This window comes from Mauremys reevesii, linkage group 1 (genome assembly GCF_016161935.1).
Source record: "Mauremys reevesii isolate NIE-2019 linkage group 1, ASM1616193v1, whole genome shotgun sequence".
Taxonomy (NCBI): domain Eukaryota; kingdom Metazoa; phylum Chordata; order Testudines; family Geoemydidae; genus Mauremys; species Mauremys reevesii.
In genome coordinates this window covers 333,124,962-333,132,099 of record NC_052623.1, presented here as the reverse complement: position 1 = coordinate 333,132,099, position 7,138 = coordinate 333,124,962, and positions in this window count along the sequence as shown.

Sequence of the window (7,138 nt, the reverse complement as noted above, 5' to 3'; positions counted from 1 at the left end):
GGTTGCTTAGCAGCTTCCTGCTTCTGATGTACTTAAAAAAATTTTTGCTATTACTTTTTGAAAATGTCTTCATACAACATACAGTCAACCTGTGGAACTCTTTGCCAGAGGATGTTGAAGGCCAAGACTATAACAGGGTTAAAAACAAATCTAGATAAATTCATGGAGGTTAGGTCCATAAATGACTATTAGCCAGAATGGGCAGGGATGGTGCCCCTAGCCTCTATTTGCCAGAAGCTGGAAATGGGCAATGGGATGGATCACTTGTCCTGTTCATTCCCTCTGATGCATCTGGCATTGACCACCATCGGAAGACAGGATACTGGGCTAGATGGACCATTGTTCTGACCCAGTATGATCGTTTTTATGTACTCAGACCAAATTCATCTTTTATGTAACTGCACTGGCTCATTGTTTCCAGGCTGGGTAGCTCTATCATCAGTAATTAAATACAATTATCTTTCTGGAATTGTCTTTCTCTATTTGCTCAGCCTCACCCAGACAGATGGTAGTATCCAAATAATCAACTAGCAAGTGTGTGGAATTTAACACCATCCAAATCTGATTCCCTTCAAGCACCTAAATTGCACTCATTTAATCTGAATTGATTTAATTAAATTGGCATAAATGCCTGTGTGAGACTCTCATTTTGGTTACATGTGGCTTATTTTAGTTCTGTTTTACACATTCCTAATCAATTTAAGCTAAATTGAAATAATCCACTCTTAAACAGAAATGTGCGCTCACAAATGTTTGCACTGATATAATCAAATCAATTACAATCAACCTCTTCTCAGACCTTTGCTCTCATAAATCTACTTCTTGAGGCTAAGATTTTAAAGTTATATTCCTAAATTCATTGACTTCAATTGGAGTTGCTGGGTGTTCAATACTTGCAATGTATGACCCAATTTTCAGAAGTACTGAACACTCACTAGTCTCTTTTCAGTCAATGAGAGCCCAAGGTGCTCAGCATCTCTGAAAATTAGAACATTAAGAGTTTAAATAAATATTTCAGTGGCTAACTTTAAGGTCCTATTTTTGAAAATCTTAATTTATAATTTCTGGACTGTAACACATAATGAACATGTTACAACAGAGGAATATACATTTATTCTACAAGTTAAGAGCTCTAAGCCTGTTTCTTTTTCTTCCATTTCCCCTTCCCTTTCTGTCTATTTTCCTCCTACTGTTCCTCTCCCTGACTGTGAGTTTAGTCACCACAAGTCCTCCTATTGCTTCCTGCCACCGTGAGTCAGTGTTTCCAGATGCAGCACTTCCTTTCAATGACTAATACATTACAGTACAAATTTATTTTGTATAATATATGTCATATTATATCCTGGTATGATTACAGAGTTAAATAATTCAGTTACAAAATTAAAAGGTAATGGATATTAGCAGAAAGGAACAACGGGAGAAACAGGGAAAGCAGAAAAGATGAAAAAAATTATGTAAACCTTGTCTACTACAATAGGAATTTGAGTAGTTTTCAGATACTAGGTGTAATCAGATGAAATTTGAAGATAGATGTGGAGTCTTTGAGGCAGAGATTTTACAAGAAGGCTGTTCTAGATGGCAGGATTTTCACAGCAGAAGGCTCTCATGCTAACAATAGTTAGAATGTGTGAAGGTGAAGAGAGAGAACGAGAGAGCTGATGCTAGAGAAATGGAAGGATTGGGAAGATCAGCGGAGAGAGAAGTAGGCTGTAAGGTTTCTGTGCCACCCAACCTGAGTAAGGCTATGTCTACACTACAGCAGCTACCATAGCACAGCTACAATGTTGCAGCTGTGCTGCCATAGCATCATAGTGTAGATGCTTCCTACAGCGAAGGAAGGGGATTTTCCATCATTATAGCTAATCCACCTCTCTAAGAGATGATAGCCAAGGTCAGTGATTATCTATAAATCAAAGACCCACTTGAAGACAGTCATTTACATTTTCCAGAATAAGATTATCATAGTTTCTTGCACCATTCCCAACAACTTCTGCTCTATACTATCTTTAGAAATGGTGGTTCTCACTGAGAATGAAATGTGTGGAAAATTTTGACTAAATCTGCTGGGATTTCCTTCCTAAATCTTCAGCATTTTTTCTGTTAATAGATTTTGGGGTCATAATTAGTAGTCTATCTGACCTTAGTCTTATATTTTAGTATAATGTCATTGTAGGCTATAGTCATTCAGGAATATTTATTAGCTTATTAACATATAGAGATATACCTATCTCATAGAACTGGAAGGGACCTTGAAGATCATTGAGTCCAGTCCCCTGCCTTCACTAGCAGGACCAAGTACTGATTTTGCCCCAGACCCCTAAATGGCCCCCTCAAGGATTGAACTCATAACCCTGGGTTTAGTAGGCCAATGCACAAACCACTGAGCAGCTTTTTCTGCCCTAGGGCTATATGTGATAGGAAATCCACAACATGAGAGCACAAAAGACTGATAAAAGCTGCACCACATGAACCCAACACTTTTTAGGGTAACATGCTTTTTACCCTAATTATCTGAATAACTGAAGGAATATTTCATAGATATTTGCATCTTCAGAACTTGCAGCTGTGTTCTTACAGACTGTACTTTCTAGAGAAAGAACACTTACTGGCATATTCCACAGCAATGGAGATCAAGAACAAGAATATAACTGACCAAGGTGACAGTGAGGGTTGGGTTCCAGAACCTCCTCTACCTCTGTTTTAAGGAAACTAAAAACAAAAACAAACAGTTCATCTAATATTACTGTTAGATTTACATTTTACATAATCTACACGAGCTAAGGCCTTTTCATCTTAAATTAAAGAAAGGAAAGAAAAAGTTTACGTGTCCCAAAATGCAATCCTTGGCTCTGACCCATTTGTCAGGGTCCCAGGATCTATTCTATTCTATATAGCAGGGGTTCTCAAATATTTCAGGCTGTCTCTCTCTCTCTCTCTTTCTCTCTCTCGGTACCAGACATAGCTTCTGCAGCATCAGTACAGAACCCTACAGAGCTAATTAACCATCCCATGCCACCCTTACTTCTGTGCTGCTGCTGGCGGCAGTGCTGCCTTCAGACCTGAGTGCCCAGCCAGCAGCTACTGCTCTCCAGCCACCCAGCTCTGAAGGCAGTGCCACTGCCAGCAGCAGCACAGAAGTAAGGGTGGCAATACCATAACTTGCCATCCTTACTTCTGTACTGGCCAGCAGCTACAGCTCTTCGTGCTCCCAGCTCTGAGGGCAAGGAAAAAGGACAAACAGGGAAAAATCACAGACATCTGTTTGTATTTCAAAAAATCTGCCAGAGATTGGAGGACCAAAAAAGAGGTCATATCCAGGAAAACCTGGATGTGTGATAATCCCATCAGGGGCTCATTCACCTGCACATCTACCAATGTGATATATGCCATCATGTGCCAGCAATGCCCCTCTGCCATGTACATTGGCCAAACCGGACAGTCTCTACGCAAAAGAATAAATGGACACAAATCTGACATCAGGAATAAATAACATTCAAAAACCAGTGGGAGAACACTTCAACCTCTCTAACCACTCAGTGACATACTTGAAGGTGGCAATTTTGCAACAAAAAAACTTCAAAAACAGGCTCCAAAGAGAGACTGCTGAACTCGAATTAATATGCAAATTAGATACAATTAACTTAGGTTTAAACAGAGACTGGGAATGGTTGGGTCATTACACTAATTGAATCTATTTCCCTATGTTAAGTTCTCCTCACACCTTCTATGGGTCATCTCAATTATCACTTCAAAGGTTTTTTTCTTCTGCTGACAATAGCTCACCTCAATTGATTAGACTCTTCCTGTTGGTATGCATACTTCCACCTTTTCATGTTCTCTGTATATATAAATATCTCCTGTCTGTGTGTTCCATTCTATGCATCCAAAGAAGTGAGCTGTAGCCCACAAAAGCTTATGCTGAAATAAATTTGTTAGTCTCTAAGATGCCACAAGTACTCCTGTTCTTTTTATGTTGTTTTATATTTGTTAGAGAATGCTAGGTCAAAGAAAGGCATCTTGCTCTTGGAGCAGATGGTGGAGAGATCTGTGATAGTCGTTAGTTCCTGCGGCAGTTCATTCCACAGTCTTGGGCTGTCCCCTGTCAAAGCTCTGTCTCCTGCACAGACAACTTGTATCCTTATTGTAGATAGTTCCTTTGTGCTAGAACAGGCCTGCACAACATACGGCCCCTGGGCCGCATGCGGCCCACGGAGCCTCACTGTGCGGCCCACGGCGGGATTCTAAATCCCTCACACACGGCACTCTGCGGGCAGCCCAGAGCCCTTTAAATCCCAGCCGCGGCCGGGAATCAAAGGGCTTTGGGCTGCCGGCAGCCACGGGGAGCCCGGAGCCCTTTAAATCTCAGCCATGGCCAGGAGTCAAAGGGCTCTGGGCTGCCCACAGCGGCAGGGATCCCAGAGCCCTTTAAATCCCAGCCGCAGCCGGGAATCAGAGGGGTCTGGGCTGAGCCCAGAGCCCTTTAAATCTCAGCCGCGGCCGGGAATCAAAGGGCTTTGGGCTGCCGGCAGCCGCGGGGAGCCCAGAGCCCTTTAAATCTCAGCCGCGGCCGGGAATCAAAGGGCTTTGGGCTGCCGGCAGCCGCGGGGAGCCCAGAGCCCTTTAAATCTCAGCCACGGCCGGGAATCAAAGGGCTTTGGGCTGCCGGCAGCTGCGGGGAGCCCGGAGCCCTTTAAATCTCAGCCGTGGCCAGGAGTCAAAGGGCTCTGGGCTGCCCGCAGCGGCAGGGAGCCCAGAGCCCTTTAAATCCCAGCCGCGGCCGGGAGTCAGAGAGCTCTGGGCTGCCCACAGCCGCAGGGAGCCCAGAACCCTTTAAATCCCAGCCGCAGCCGGGAATCCGAGGGGTCCGGGCTGCCCGCAGCTGCGGGGAGCCCAGAGCCCTTTAAATCTCAGCCGCAGCCGGGAATCAAAGGGCTTTGGGCTGCCGGCAGCCGCGGGGAGCCTGGAGCCCTTTAAATCTCAGCCGCGGACGGGAATCGGAGGGCTCTGGGCTGCCCGCAGCTGTGGGGAGCCCAGAGCCCTTTAAATCCCAGCCGCAGTAGGGAATCAGTGGGCTCTGGGCTGCCCACAGAGATTCCCAGCCGCGGCTGGGATTTAAAGGGCTCAGGACTCCCCGCGGCTGCCAGCAGCCCAGAGCCCTTTGAATTCCAGCCCAGGGCCGCTGATTGCCCCCTCCCCGGAAAGTGCCCCAACTGCCCACCAGAACACCCACCACCTCTCTAAGCACCGCTGGTCCTTGTCCCCTGATACCCCTCTCCTGGGACCCCTGCCCCTAACTGCCCCTTGGGACCCCACCCCCTATCTAAATGCCGCTGCTCCTTGTCCCCAACTGCCTCCTCCTGAGACCCCACAGCTTCCCCCCAGGACCCCACCGCCTACCTGTCCCCTGATAAACCTCTGGGACTCCCATGCCTATCCAATTGCTGCCTGTCCCCTGACTGCCCCTCTGAACCTCTGCCCCATCCAACCCCCCCTGCTCCCTGTCCCTTGACTGCCCCCCGGAACTCCCTACCCATTCTCCAACCCCCAGCCCGCTTACCGTGCCACTCAGACCAGTGTGTCTGGCTCCGTGCAGCTCCAGACAGTTGCTGCCATGCTCCTCCGTGGAGCCCACAACCCCCTCCCCCCCCAGCACCTGCCTTCCAGATTTGAACACCTCAAAATTCAGGAGTGCTCAAGCTCAGTTTGGGCAGCTTTTACTTCATTTCTCCCAAATCACATATACTGATCCAATGTAACTTGCTGTAGAAAAAGTAGGATAAAATTGAGCAAGAAATGCTTATTAGGACTGGAATTGCCTTTTTGTTTGTTTGAAAGGAAGACAGTGATATTGCATTGGCAAATTCCCCATAGAAAGAAAGAGTGGAACAAAAGAATAATAAAGGCACCTCAACTTTTCCTCATTTATGGAGGACAGTCTTATAATATGCATCCAGATATCCTCCAATCACACAAGCTGAAAATTGTTCCACTTTACTGCAGCTCTGTAATCATATGGGAACCAATCCTGTCTGTGTTTTGTGCACATCCAAAATTCCTGCTGAATGACCCGCCCTGGGAGCGAGTTACCAGTGACCCACGGCTGGGGCGGCAGGAGGTGGGGGGGCACTGGTGGGGAGGAAAGGGGGAAGCCCAGCGCTGGGGCGGCAGGGTGTGTGTGTGGGTGGGGGGAGAGCCCAGGACTGGGGCAGCAGGAGGGTACAGGAGGGAGCCCAGGGCTGGGAAGGGGGGCAGCCAAATTTTTTTTTTTGCTTGGGGCAGCAAAAAACCTAGAGCCGGCCCTGCCGGGTTCCCCCAGCCGCCGGAGCCCCGGGTCCTTTAATTTGACCCTGAGGGCTCCCAGCCACCTCTTTAGCTGGGAGCCCCTGGTTGATTTAAAATAAAGTATCACCTCCCCACCCCCAACCTTCCTTTTTGGCCCACAGCTGTTTTGGTGGGGCGGCGCTGGGGAAGGAGGGTTTGTTTCCGCGGGGCCGGGCGGTGCTGGGGGGGGGTGTTTCCGCGGGGCCAGGATGTTTCGGCCCTCAGCTGTTTTCTTTGGAGGAATGTGGCCCTCGCCGCTTTATGAGTTGTGCAGGCCTGTGCTAGAAGAACGAAGTGCTCCACTGCAATCTTCACCCTGTGGTTTAGGGCAGAGTTTTCTGGGGGCAGGGGGTTCTTCTATATCCTGTGTGACAGATTAGTATAGATCTGTACATGTCTGAATCAAATTGCAAAAATCATCAACTGAAATTGTAACCTTTTTTAAGAATGTGACCTATATTTTGTGTATGTAACAGTAACTGCTTAGAGATATCAAGGGCAGCAAGCCTTATTGTAATGCCTGAAACTCCCTGAGGGACTAATAGAAGAGTCATCAAATTCAACTGTGATTATGTTCTAGTCACAGTCTAGCATAGTCTTTGTATTCCAGGGGGTCCACCCCTACAATAATGGTTTTACTATAGGGAGGAGCCCGGCGGCAGGAAACTGGTTTTCACAGTGGTGATGCAACAAAATGACACCAGTTCTGACTGATGATTCTTACTGGCACACTAACAAAGTAGAATCAAGGGTTCTGGTACATCTATCCCATAGGTATATCCCCAGAGGGACACATGGGAATGGGATAACTCTGGTG